The 14,686-nt window shown below is 40.9% G+C and overlaps 1 protein-coding gene across 1 annotated transcript in view; it reads right to left on the minus strand.

Moving 5' to 3' along the window:
• Positions 1–14,686, minus strand: part of fer (fer (fps/fes related) tyrosine kinase) — a 159,185-nt gene that overhangs the window by 105,865 nt on the left and 38,634 nt on the right. The window lies entirely within an intron of this gene.

Raw genomic sequence — 14,686 nt, forward strand, 5'->3', positions numbered from 1 at the left:
AGGGTGGGGCGAGGCCATGGAGGGCTTTGTAGGTGAGGACCAGGATCTTGAACTGGATCCTCTGAAGGAAAGGGACCCAGTGGAGTTGGGCGAGAGTGGGGGAGATGGGGTCATGGAGTTTGGTGCGGGAGAGGACACGAGCTGCAGAGGTCTGGATTATCTGCAGCCTGTGGAGGGAGGAGTTGGGAAGGCTGACAAGCAGGGATTTGCATAGTTGACCCTAGAGGTGATGAAGGCATGAACAAGAGTTTCAGTGGCCTGAGGGGTGAGGTAGTGGCAAAGTCGGGCGATGTTACGGAGGTGAGGGAAGGCAGAGCGGGTCATGGCTTGAATGTGGGGGAGGAAAGACAGTTGAGGGTTGAACAAGACACCCAGGCTCCTGACTGGCTGGTGAGTTGTCCTGTGCAACTATGGAGGTTGATGTTGCCAGAGCCTGAGGTGCTGAGGCGCTGGTGCGAGCCAATCAGGAGGGCCTCAGTCGTGTTCACATTTAACTGTAGGAAATTATAGTTGATGTCTGACAGCAGTCTGTCAGGAGAGCAGTGGTCCTGGAGTTGAGGGCGCAGACAGAAAGAGAGTTGGGTGTCAACCGCATACATGTGGAAGTTGACCCCATGTCTGCGGATGATGTCACCAAGGGGGAGAAGTAGATATTAGAGAGGAGAGGGCCAAGGACAGAGCCCTGGGGGACGCCAGATGTGAAAGTGCGGGGGCTGGAGGAGAAACCGTTAGAGGCAACAAAGTGGATACGGTGAGAGAGATAGGAATCAAACCAGGCAAGTGCAGATCTGTGAAGATTGAGTAAAGTGGAGAGGCGGTGTATGAGGATGGAGTGGTCGACACTGTTGAAGGCAACAGAGAAGACAAGGAGGACAAGGAGGCAGAGGGAGCCCTGATCACAGATGTTCAGAATGTCATTAGTGACTTTGACCAGCGCTGTTTGTATGCTGTGGGCAGTGCAGAAGCCGGATTGGAGGGGTTCCAAGAGGGAATGGCAAGAGGGAAAGGAGCGGAGCTGGGTCGCAACGACGCCTTCCAGGACCTTGGAGAGGAATGGAAGGTTCGAGATGGGGCGGTAGATGGAGAGGAGGGATGGATCCAGGGAAGATTTTTTCAAGATGGGGGTGATGACAGCTGTTTTTAGGGGGATGAGAACTGAACCGGTGGACAGGGAGGGGTTGATGACATCGGACAGGAAGGGGGGGCCAGAAGGTGGAGCTGGGAGACGAGGAGAGAAGTGGGGATGGGATCGAGGGAGCAGGTGGTGGGTTTGAATTTGCAGACAGTCGTGGTGAGGGAGGAGGGAGAGATAGGGTCGAAGGAGTACAGGGGGAATGGGTGGGGGGTGGGTCATGAGGGAGAGGTGATGTGGGGGTGGCTGTGGACAGGGCTGAGTTGGCTGAACGTATCCCTTTGATTTTAGACTCGAGGAAGTCCAGCATATCCTCACAGTTGGAGTTTGAGGAGAGGATGGGCGAGGTATGGGAAGGTGGACGGAGGAGATGGTTAGTGGTGGAAAAGAGAAGCCGGGGCTCATCCTTTGCCACCAAGATAACCTTGAAGTAGAAAACACCAACTTTCAAATTAAAACTGAATTTAAGAATTTTCCAAATATTCTTTAGGATTATAAATTTCTAAGACAAACTTTGAAGCAATTAGCCATGAATCATACAGCACAATAAGATGTGAATTAAGATTCAGCTGTTATATTAAAATAAACAAAATGCTGAAATGTTTGGGAGACAATTGGATCATCATCAAATATAAATTTTAAAGGGAAAACAAAAGAAATACTTTAGCTATTGTCGGAACATGATTCCCAGTACTCAAGAGCAGTATTAAATGATGGTTGTTCACTCACAAGACAGCATGACCAAATAAGATTGGACAGGAAGAAGAAATAAAGTGCCAGCGGGGAAAGAAATTTGGAAGACAATAAACTTCACACAAAAAGGATTGTGCTATATTTATTTATTGGCTTTGGATCTATTGAGTTTGTGAAGAACAACTTGTTATTTTAAAACAAACCACCTGAATGCCATGTAGAAAATAAAGCTAGGCAAGTTATTTTCAAAATGTAGAATTTAAAACATATTGTAAATGCAAATGTTACGGAACATTTTAGACAAAGGAGTGCAAGATTGTAAATAACTCATAATTCAATTTATGTGTGCTCCTAGTAATTCCAGTTCATGAGTGATTCTCGCGTAGCTGTAGATAATCTGTGCATTTTATTTTGGAAATCATCACAATTAATCTTAAACTCACAAATTATAAGTCTAATGATATTTGCAGCATTTACTCAATTCCAGCTTGAGTTACAGTAAGTCCTACCATACGCTGGTAACAGCACTGCACTCTGCTGCATAGCAGCAGAACCGAATGAAACCACAGGTGCGAGTTAACTTGCACAGAATAATTGTCACATCTCTGGTTCAAAGGGAAAATGGTTGCAGCTGACAATCCGTAAGGATGCGCCAAAACATTCTAACTACTGTGATGCAGCCTGATCATCACTTTGAACAACGTCAGAAGAAAGAGCAAGCCATCAACTGAGCCCTGTTAAGTATGTGAACACTGACAGGCTTTTTATACATAATATATATTATGTATATATATATATACACACACACACACACACACAAATCAAAAGATTAAATAGCTATGTTAAACTGCCTATGTTATTAAGGCTACCCAGTACCATTTTCACAAGCAGGCACGTTGGGACTAAAAATTATCAGCTCATAACATCCACCTCAGGTAATGATAGATAAAGGGTCATCTGAGGATAAATGAGGCAGGGGGATTAACAACAACTCAATGTCTGCTTCTTATGCCACTGAAGTTATTATCTCAACAATATGTGCATTCGTAAGAGCTGGTATATCAGTGCAACAGGGAAAGCAATAACCTTTTATTTGCCATGATTCTTTTTGGTGAAGTTTCATCACTGCAAAATATGTCAATATTGGAGAATATATTTTAGGCATCAGTTCTCTACAAATTAAGCTCTCCTTATGAAGCTGAAACTCACTGGATATTTCCTTTCTTAAAACAAATATGACTGTAAGGTGATATTCAAGTTCAAGTACCACCACAATCTATTCTGACCTGAAGAACAGGAGTACTTAATGGCAGTCTTGCTATATGAAGAACAAGGGATTCTGCAACAAGATATTCCAGTTTTGTCAACTTTGATTTATTGGTAATAATATTTGTTTGTTGAACAGATCTTCATTTAGTCTATTGCAGTTGGTTTTAGTAGAGAGACTGGATAAAAATCAATTACTAAAATGATCAGAGAATGTAGTTGACTTGGGACATCCTCCCGATGCGAAAGGCACTATACAATGTAATTTTGTATTGTAATACATTGGTATTCTTGCAGAATCACTGTGCAAGCAGTATAAGAAACAAACTACTAGGAGTTCCTTATCTAATTTCCCAGGTGCAGAGATAAGGACGTACATTAACAATCCTAGTTGTTCAACCATAGCCAGTTGCATCACTATTCCATTACACCATCCTGATTCTAAAATAAAGAGTTGTATAAACACTCATGTCTGGTTATGTACCAGTTTGTCTATTTAGTCATCTACACAGCCATCAGTCTGGATTGGCGTTAGGAAAGTTGAAATCTGTAATTAGTCCCTTCTCACTTACGAAAACTAATCTTGCCTCCACACCAATGGTTAGAACAATTTATAAATCATTTTTATTATTGGACAATTATTCCGAATCCTTGATGTAGAACCAGCTAAATTTATTCTTGCATTGCAGTAAATTTTTTATAAAAAGTACAACTACAATTAAATGCGCAAACAGAACGTTCCACTCCGCAAGGAATTATCAGTTGCTAATTGACAGACAAACAGTGGAATCTATTCAAGAAGGTAATCTGTGGATTACACCCACGGATTACCCATGAAAGGCAAAAAAGGTAATGTGATGAAGCAGCCAAAGTGATTAAGACCAGTATTAAACAAAAGGAGAAGTATACGTAATGGTGAGGGAAAGTGGCATGATTTAAACTTGTGAGGATTATGGAAAGCAACAAAAGGAAAAAAATGAAAGCAAAGAGGGAATATGAAAAATCTACAAATGGTCTCAAGCAGAGTGAAATGAAGATTCATAAAATTAAGAAAAACGAATGGTGGAGATAAACCCACTAGAAATAAATTTGGATTAGGAGAACAGTAAAGAGCACAGGAGCACTGAATATGTTTACAGTGGAAAAGGAGGATACAATACCAGAGTTACAGGAAGACTTGAGATTTTTTGAATGGTAGGTATTTACAGGGATTATAATAAACCAAACAACCGTGATAGGTAAACTAATAGGAATAAACCTAGTCAAATCCCCAAAACCAGATTGTTGACAGCCAAGGGTATAAAAATCCTCCTAACCCTACCCTCCACCCCTGCTTATCTCAAACCGCAGCTCAGGTCCAAGTCGCTGACTGTCAAGGGCCTTGGGACGTTCTCCCGATGTGAAAGGCGCTATACAAACGTAATTTGTTGTTGTTATTATAACGCTAGTCCTAATTACCTTCCAACATTAAATTAAATGTTGAAAAGCCCACCCGCCAATGACAGGGTGGATAGGGTGGGAGACATGAACCAGGCCAATGTAGAGACGTGAAGCAGATCTGTGCTTTACAAAGTGAGATCAGTCATTGTGGGTATGAAAACAATACTACAATCTTGACAAAAATCTATTTTCTGTTTGTTAAAAGTAATCCCGAGAGATTTGAATAGAGCATGCTCTTTGGCCCAGTTTATTTCATCTTTCCAAATACCAATCTTATTGCTGTTCCACAATACCAACACGCTATTTCTTGAATGAATTAAGTGTTCTGACCTCAACAAGCCTTCTGGCAACCCACTGCAGTTTCTGCTTATAATAATCCTTGCATTCGATATTGCGCTTTTCACGTCTTCTAGACGTCCCAAAGCACTTCACAGAATATGCTGTAAAGTGAATTGACTGTATATTTGTATAAAGTGAATATTTCCTGGTGTCTCCATATCTTGCCTTTCAAAACATATGACTAGAGATCTTGAATGTTTACCTTCTTGAATTGCTGTCTTGCTTTATTTAAAAGTATTTGTCCATGCTTACGTTCTCTATTTCATTAAGCATCTTATATACTGCTGTATGATCCCCTCTGAGTCATTGCTCAGTGATCTTTGAGATCTTCATAAAATTTCAAACAAAACTAACTATAATTGGTTTCAAACATAGTGATGGTAATTTAAATATATTCATTCGGTTCAATTTTCATTTTTGAGCAGAAAATCAAACTCCTCTAACAGGAGGTTTCAACAACAAAATTACATTTGGAGAGCGCTTTTCATGCCTTTCTATATAAAGTAAATGGGATATGAACTCCAAGTATTAGCGTGTCTCAGCTGGTAGCTCTTGCTTTGGAGTCAGAAGGTTATGGGTTCAAGCCTCATATCAGGACACAAGTTCATAGTCCAGGTTAACACTTGAGTACAATGCTTGGGGAGAGTTGGATTTTCAGAGATTCCATCCTTCAAATGATTGCCTGTTCAGTGAATGTTAAAGATCCCATAATACGGTTTATAAAGAAAAGCTTGCTGTGGTGTCCTGGCCAACAACCCACCCATACAAAATTGATTATTCATTTCAGGGCTGTTTGGAGGAAATTGCTATGCACCTTGGCTGCAGCGTTTGCCTGTAAATCCTGTGAAATACTTTAAGATGTTTTGAGAACAAAAGGCGCAATATCAAATGCAAATTTCATTATTATTCTGCACCAAGTTTTACTTTTGATTGGGGTACTGCTCCACATTTCAAAAACTTTCTGAAGCAGAAATTAAACACAAATCAGCTGCTGTTCTGTTAACGTAAGTGTACCGTGCAACCCTATTTTTCTTTCCTCGGTATAAAATTGAGCTGGACAGATCCAGAAGGTTCCAGGTTTAATCGCAGTCTACACTGACAATGAGCAATGGTATCAGTGCTCAATGCGAGGGAGAGAAAGCGAGAAAAAGCAGTCAATGCCCACTTGTAAATATCCTCAAAAATGCAGTTGATATTGTACCTTTCATCTCAAGAGGATGTCTAAACCCCTTCACGGGATACACTGTAAAGTGGAGAGATGTATTTTGTGGACAAATATGGTAACTAACACAGTAATATGCCACAAACAGCCATGAAGTAAATGACCAATTTTATTGGCAGGATTGTTGGCTTGGACATCAAAAGAAATTCCCTTCTCTTTTCAAAGAGTGCCATGGGATCTTTAACATCCACCTGAACAGGCAGACAGTGCCTGGATTCAACATCTCATTCGAAGGAAGGGACCGCCGTTAATGCTGCATACCCCCAGCACTGCATTGGAGTGTTAGCCGAGACTATATGAGTTCCAAATCCCAACAAGGGCTTGAACTCACAACCTTCGGACTCAGTGGTAATAATGCAAACAACTAAGCCAGGCTGACACACAATGTCATGCAGATGTCAATTAAGCTCTGCTATAATTTCTCTCGTCAAATAACCTGCTGACAATAACTGCCTGGGCTCAAATGTGAAAATAGTTACTTGGGTTGCATACCAGAGGGCTGTCAGCACTTTTGACATCATACATGCACAGCAATCTATGCTTTTAAGAGGATTGAAAATTCAAGGGCCACCCCCCATGGTCTGCAACCTGCAGAGACAAATAAAAACATGTTTTATTTGCCAGATCACAGGCAAATATAACAGCATTGATTTTCCACTAGAGCGGGAGAAATGAGATTGCCCTTTACAGGCACTTTGCTGAAGCATCATCATCACCCTGAAAACTGTTGCATGAAATGTAACACAGCTATTTCTCTTCCCTGATGGACAGCAAATCTAAAGATTTTTTTGGCAATCGGAAAAGCTAACAATTCATGCCAGGTCTGAGCCACTGGCAAATTGAGGCTGATACAGCTTCTTCACAGCATTTCGCCCACAAATAGTCAATTCTCTTCACTGTATATTCTGTGAAGCGCTTTGAGATGCCCAGAAGACGTGAAGATTATTATTTTTTATTATTACTTAATATTAATGTTGAAAACCGATTTCAGGATGGTGGCCAAGCTATTCAACTATTTATTCCAAATACAAGAAAAGTTGCAGGCGGAATCTGGAATAATAAACACCATTTTTGCAAAAGGTCTCATTTCACCACAATAAAAGCAACATGATAAACAACAACAACAAAATTACATTTATAAAGTGCCTTTCACGTCGGGAGGGTCAGGTCGAAGAGGAGATGGGTCTTGAAAGAGGCAAGGGAGGGATCAAGGCAGAGGGACTGCTAGATGGAATTTTAGAAGGTGGGGCAGAGTGCTGGAAGGCCCGCCCACCAATAGTGGGGTGAGCGAGACAGGGGACATGAAGCAGGCCGGAGCCCGCTGAGTACAGGGAGTGAGCAGGATGGTAGGGGGTTAGGAGGCCACAGGGGTAGGGGGAGCAAGACCGTGGAGGGCTTTGAAGGTGAGGACCAGGATCTTGAACTGAATCCTTTGTGTGATGGGAAGCCAGTGGAGTCGAGTGAGATTGGGGGTGATAGGGTCACAGAGCCTGGTGCGGGAGAGGACGTGGGTTAGAGTTCTGGATGATCTGTAGCCTGTGGAGGGAGGAGTTGGGGAGGCCGACAAGCAATGAGTTTGCATAGTCAAACCTCGATGTAATGAACAACAAATAGTAACACCATCTTGTCAGTGGCAAACAACCCAGAGGGGTAACAAAATTGATTTGTAATTCACTCATCCCATAATTGGATTGGAATTTGACTGCTTAGATTTATCAAATCTGCTTCATTTTCAGAAGTAAAATATCCTATATTTTACGATTATCAAGGAGCATACTTTGCAATATTTCCCATAAAAATAACTGGCTGAAATACCATGGGTAGTCCTCAAAGAGTTGTGAGCATAAACCTATCTCGCATCTTCCTCTGAATAGTTGCCTTTTTGACAGCTAGAATTACTTGAAAAATAGGTATTTGGACCATGACCAAGCTCCTTGGAAAAAAAATCACCCATTTGCTCAACTGTCCAAACTGCATGTGTGTAAAATAATAAATAATAATAATCCTTCCATTTGATATAGTGCTTTTCATGACTTCTAGATGTCTCAAAGAGCTTTACAGAACATACTATAAAGTGAATTGACTGTATTATTTGTGGGGGAAACGCGGCAGCCAATTCTGCATAGCAGTGTCCCACAAACAGTCGTGGATTGAAGTGACCAATTTTATTATTGTTCGTTTATTTTTCTTGAGGGATTATTACAAGGCGTGTGGAGTAAGGAAACTTGCCCAAGGTTTTGCTCTGCTGGGAATCGAACCCAAGTCTCTCGCTTGCGAGACAAATGCTCTAACCACTGAGCTACAGAACTCTTAAANCTGTGCAACTCGTGCTCAAGTTTCAATTTACAGAAGATACAAAATATTAGTCAAAACAAATTCTGGTCACTTGTACTAGCTGGAAATAACTGATAAAAAACAATATTCCCAGTATTCTCTTTTGATATGTTTACTGATATTTTCTCGATTGTCAGGGAATGCAGTAAAAGTGTTCTGATGCCATCTGCTGTTACAGTTATAACAGTTCAGGCTGTTACAACTGTCGATTAAATTCAATTTACAAAAAAAACAGATTTCTGCACCAGGCTGAATCGCATTTCTTTAACTCAATCTCCAAAGGAAACCCCATAACAATACCCATTTGCAGATCCCTCCAAACTACAGGACTGTGGAGTGCTGTAGCTCAGGTTAGAGCACTCGCCTTGCAAGCGAGAGACCTGGGTTCAATTCCCGACAGAGCGAAGTGTTGGGCAAGTTTCCTTACTCCACGTCTCTGTTTTCCTAGCAGTAAGTTGATTAGCGGATTGCTTTTCCAGGGATAATAATCCCTCAAAAAAAAAAAGAGTAATTTGGTCCCACTGTTTGTGGGACACTGCTGTGCGCAATTGGTTGCTGCATTACCCCCACAAATATACAATCAATTCACTTTACAGTATATTCCATGAAGCTCTTTGAGGTGTCTAGAAGATAATAAAAGTGCTATATCAAATGCAAGGATTATTATTATTATCAAACTACCCTCTAGTTTTGTCCAGTGGGATGAAAGTAGCTCCTTAAAAAGTTTAGTTTCGGCTATTCTAGTTTTGCAGAGATAGCAAAAATGGAGCACATTCATATAACCTGAATATCAAACTGACAGGTGATATAGGCTGATATTAAATTGAAATTCAGATGGAAAAGAATCATAGAAAGTTTACAGCTCAGAAGGAGGCTATTACATTAATCATATCCATGCTGGTGCCAGCTTCCCCACTGTGTCCAAGTTCTCAAATCCCATTCCCCTGCTCTTTCCTCATGCCTTTCAATTCCTTTTCTTCAGGTAATCATTCTATTCTATCTTGAATGCCGTTATTCTGTTACGTGACATTATTGGTCTTCCTGGCCTGAAAGCATGGAGATCATGGAAACATGTGGTGATCATCCGAGACAAAAATACGCTTTGGGATGTGATATAACCCCCAAGTAAATAACCAACCCCTCGCTTTCTGGGCTGACAAATGAAGAGTTGTCATTTGGGAGAGGTACCAGAGAGCTGCCAGCACGAATGGCTGGAACAGAGACAAAATGATGAAACTATAATGAATTATGTTCAGGAAAGAAAATAGAAAAAAAATCACTAAACTAGACTTGGCAATTGAATATGCCACAGATTCTAGAGAAACCTAACGCATGGTGAGTGGAAAGAGAAAGGAAGAACAGAAAACAATTCCAAAATATGGAATATTTTAAAACATCAAGCTTCCCTACAGCAAAACACTAACCATTATGTTAAGGCTACTTCGTGCCAAGTGATCCTTAAATAGTGTGCATCATTGAACAAGACAAGCCCCAAGCAATTCTTCAATTCTTCGGTGCAAAGAGTTAACTTCCAAAGCTTTTGGGAAATGCAATGTTATTGATGAGTTAAATCCACTTTTCGCCTGAGCCCAACGAGTGAACAAAGGAATAAAATAAAGCGAGTTCCAACTCCGTATGCCAGAAAAAACATCATGTAAATCACACACCAAGCTCACAGGCCCATTGCTCCTGGAGGAAACATCCACAACTGTACAAACTAGAAAGAGGAAGTTTAACTCAGATAACCAACAGGTTGAGGGAAATGGATTTCTCTGAGGCCGTGGCATTTTCAGCTCACCAAAACAGACACTGAAACATTTCTGTATTAACCCCCAAATTCCCCAAAATAAGCATTTAAAATCACAATGAAACAAAATCATATCGCAACTCTTCAATTGCAACCCCTTTGCCGCCTCCTCCGTGGTTCTCTGATGTTATCTGAACTTCGATTTTTTGTGCCTAATTTCTATAGCTTATTTTCCTTAGAAGTCACCAAGTGGATAGCAGATACCCTGCAAGCTTCCTGGTGAGCAACTACGGGCAACACAGTTCAGCCACTATGTTCCTGTCCACAGATCGGACTGGCATCTCTTCCCATTGAGCAATGGTTCCACCAGTTGGAGAAGCAGAGCTTGAGCAGCAGTTGCTTACCCTTCTCGACTCCAATCAGTGGATTCCAAGCCGGGTGTGGCTGAATGCATGTTCACGAACCTGACTCCAGGTTGTGTCTTCCAGCAATCGTCGCCCAAGCCTCAAGAGTTTCCTCAACAGTTTTCTGACGGATATCAGACTTCAGCGTGGGGGATAATTTAGATCTCTGTGTAAACAGAACACTTCTCTGCACTTGAATTGAATGCAGAAAGTAAATCAACTGATACACCCATTTACTACAAGAGTGAGACACGTATTCTTGATATCATCTCTCCCATTGCTTGAGGCATCCCTGTGCTTTAAAATGTATTCATCCCAATTAGCCTAATATACAGTTTGAAATTTCTTTTTGCAAACTTGTCTTCCAGTGGGTTCTTTGGTTTAGTATTTATGGTATATTAATTTTATTTATTATAGTTTTAATGTTATTGGCATGAAATACGTGTTCAGACAGAAAGAAAACCATTCGTCTTTCTGCTGCCCTCCTAATGCTTGCTGATAAGATTCATTTGTTCCACACTGCCATAGCAAACAATTTATTGCAGCTCACTCGACAGTTATAGCTGTGCATTGGGCAATACATCTCAATCAATATACTCAACAACAATTTTACCATGTCAAATAATTTGGGTCCTCCTGCATTTCACAAATGTTTACAAAGTACCGCAGGCATTACATTTCTGCCATTAGAGACTCGCAGCAGAGCACACCAAAGTGAAAACTATCTCCAGCAACAGAAAACTGTTTAACATTTCAGTGTCATGGCATATTCCTTTCCAAGTCGTATTATAGTTTTTATAGTGATACCATAGATAATCATATATTGATAGTTTACATAAACATTTGATCAACTTAATAGTGGTACACTATCATTAGCCTACCAAATGTAATCAGAGATGCTGTTTAGCATTAGATTTCCAACCCACAAACCAGATAAAAAAATGGCACCTCCAGTTAAAAACAAATCATAGATAAGTTGATGCAAACAAAAGGTTTTTTTTACATGAATTTGTCTTTTTCTCTTGAGTTCCCGGCAAGTTGACAAAATTGCACATTGATTTGAATCAATACTGCTCCGATTCCTCTAAATATCAATATTGTTGTGCACATTTGGCTGCTGCGTTTCGCCCCCAAAATATAATCAATTTGCTTTACAGTATATTCTGTGAAGCGCTTTGAGATGTTTCAAAGACGTGATAAGATGCAATATCAAATGTAAGGATTATTATTATTCCAAGGTTGAAAAAAGTCAGTAATGCAGGGCAATCTCATTATTTTGATTTGGTTTTGGACATTATTTTTAACCTTAGAATCTAAGTCACATAATCCAAAACCTGTCACTAAAAAAACAAGGCCAACTGTTGGCTCATCAGGTAGCCACCAAAGTCACTTCCTACACATGCATACTACGACGACGACTTACATTTATATAGCGCCGCAGAATAGCCTCGCGGAATGCTCGACAGTGGCAGAGTCCGACGTTGAGCCAGGGGGAGATCAAGGGTGGAGGTGATCATAAGCACGATCAGAAAGCAAGGTCCTTAGGCAGGATTTCAAGGTGGGGAGGTAGGGGGCAAGGAGGAGGGATTGAGAGAGAGGATTCCAGAGTGGAGGGTAGAAAGGAAAGCTGGGGATCGAACTGGATGCCTAAGTTGCGTACAGGTTCGGTGAGTCTGAGGGACAGCCCTGGAAGATTGAGGAGTTCAGATTCACAGAAGATGTTGACAGGAACTAAAGAGTACGGCTTCTGTCTTGCTGACATTTAGCTGTTGGAAGTCTGCACTCTTCCTGGCCTTGATGTCCATCAAACAAGCTAACAGGACATCAGTGGACTCAGAGTCACAGCTGGAGGAGGAGAAGTAGATTTGTGTGTCATCCACACACTTGTGGAACTTGACCCCATGTCTGGGAATGACATTGCCGAGAGGGAGCATGTAGATAAGGAAAAGGTGTCAAGGATGGAGCGTTGGGATTCCCCGCAGGTGATCGGGCAGGGGCAAGAACAAAAACTATTGGCCAAGATTAAAAAAAAACAAGTAAAAGGTATCACTATGCAAGTGAGAGACCTGGGTTCGATTCCCAGTAGGGTGAAACCTTGGGCAAGTTTCCTTACTTCATACGACTGATAATAATCCGTCAAAAAAAAAAAACAATAATTAATTGGTCATTTCAATCCACGACTGTTTGTGGGACATTGCTGTGCTCTATTGGCTGCCGCATTTTGCCCACAAATATACAGACAATTCATTTTACAGTCTATTTTGTGAAGCGCTTTAAGACGTCTAGAAGATGTGAAAAGCGCTATATCAAATGCAAGGAATAATCCTTGATTATTCTTATTATTATATTATTATAATTATTATTATTATAATATACTTAATATATTATTATAAGATGTATTGTTGGCGGTTTGTTAATTAGAACTCGAACCGTGTGAGTGCGGTACCACTAAGGTGGACAAGGGAGAAGAGGTGGTAGACGGAGGATAGTGTGATCGACTGTAGCAAACACGGCGGAGAGGTCAAGGAGAACGTGGAGGTAGAGGGAGCCCTGATCACAGAGAGAGAGAGAGGGTGTCATTTGTTACTTTGCCGAGTGCTGTCTGTGCTGTGGGCAGGGCGAGAACTGGAAAGGAGAGGTTCGAGTCGGGAGTGGAGGGATGGGTGTGAACGAAGTTGATTTGTAATGATGCGTTACAAAATTTTGGCCAGGAAAGGCTCTGCACAGGAAGCACCAATGTCATCTCTTTGCATGCCCACAGGATGTAACTGCAGTGGCAACCTGACGGCCGAGAAGGTATCCATTTTACTTTGCTTCTCTAGAATTCAGGGTTTAAGACATTGAACTCTGACAACTACGATATGAAGTGGTTGCTGTTTACTATGAAAATTCTTGAGCAGCGGTGGCCAACCCATGGCCTGCGGGCCAAAAGTGCCACCGGGCGCGTCAAGAAGTGAAGAACTTCCCACTAGACTAGGTACATAAGAACAGAAGAATTTGCTTGGTGAAAGATGACCAAAGTCCACCTAGTCACCTTCCACCAACCTTGCAGTCGCTTGACATGTCGTGTCCCAAACTACATACTGTATCCTGAGATATTATTTTCTGGCAGAAATCTATCTAATTTGTTCTTGAAACAAATGACATTTTCTGCGTTAAATCAATATTGTTTCTATTTATGGTGCAGACATGAATAGAAATATTCAATCAAGAAAAATGTGTTTGTTTGGCTGCCACTAAAGTTACTTCCTGGCCACTACTGCTCTAAAGCAAGGTTTATCTTTAAGTATTGAATTAAATAAACTGTTCTATGAATTTTCAATATAAAATACCTTACTGCGAATAGGCAGGAATCCAAATTTAGAAATCAGATTCCATCAGATATGACAATTCCACACATAACATTTTATAGTCACTAAAATCTTCGACACATTCAGGGTAATTTTAGGAGATAAGAACATAAGAAATAGAAGCAGGAGTAGGCCATTTGGCCACTCGAGTCTGCACTGCCATTTAATAAGATCACGGCTGATCTTCTAACCTAATTCCATTTACCTGCCCTATTCCCATATCCCTAAATCCCTCTATCCTTTAGAAATCTATCAACCTCAGTCTTGAATATGTTCATTGATACCATGAAGGGTTTCTTTGAACAGAGGGTAATTGAAAGTTACCAGACAGTGTGGTAGAGCCCAAGAAACATGAATCACGTACGTAACAGCTAATGTTGTTATAGGAGGGTGGGTATTCTAGAAGAATCAAGTGAACAGGCTGCAGGGTTACTTTGTCCAAACCTCTCCAGTGAACTTTTGAGACAGCTCTAATTATCTGAAAGCTAATTCATAAACTAGGGAGACCGATTTTACTTCTTTATGCCAAAATGTATGTTTCGAATAGTTAACAAATAAATCAGTTTACCCTCATACATCTATTTCTTCCAACTTCTAACAAGCTACAAGCACAAAGTGGCTCTTTGTGGCCCACAAGAACATGGAACATACCAGACAGCCCCCAAATTATTTTTGATTCAGCGGAGGCAGCGGTAAAAATTAATGTTTTATCAGAATGTAGTTGAACTTTTGTTCATTCAACTATCAAACTTGATGATC

This window comes from Callorhinchus milii, unplaced genomic scaffold (assembly GCF_018977255.1).
Source record: "Callorhinchus milii isolate IMCB2004 unplaced genomic scaffold, IMCB_Cmil_1.0 Scaffold1, whole genome shotgun sequence".
NCBI classification, from domain to species: domain Eukaryota; kingdom Metazoa; phylum Chordata; class Chondrichthyes; order Chimaeriformes; family Callorhinchidae; genus Callorhinchus; species Callorhinchus milii.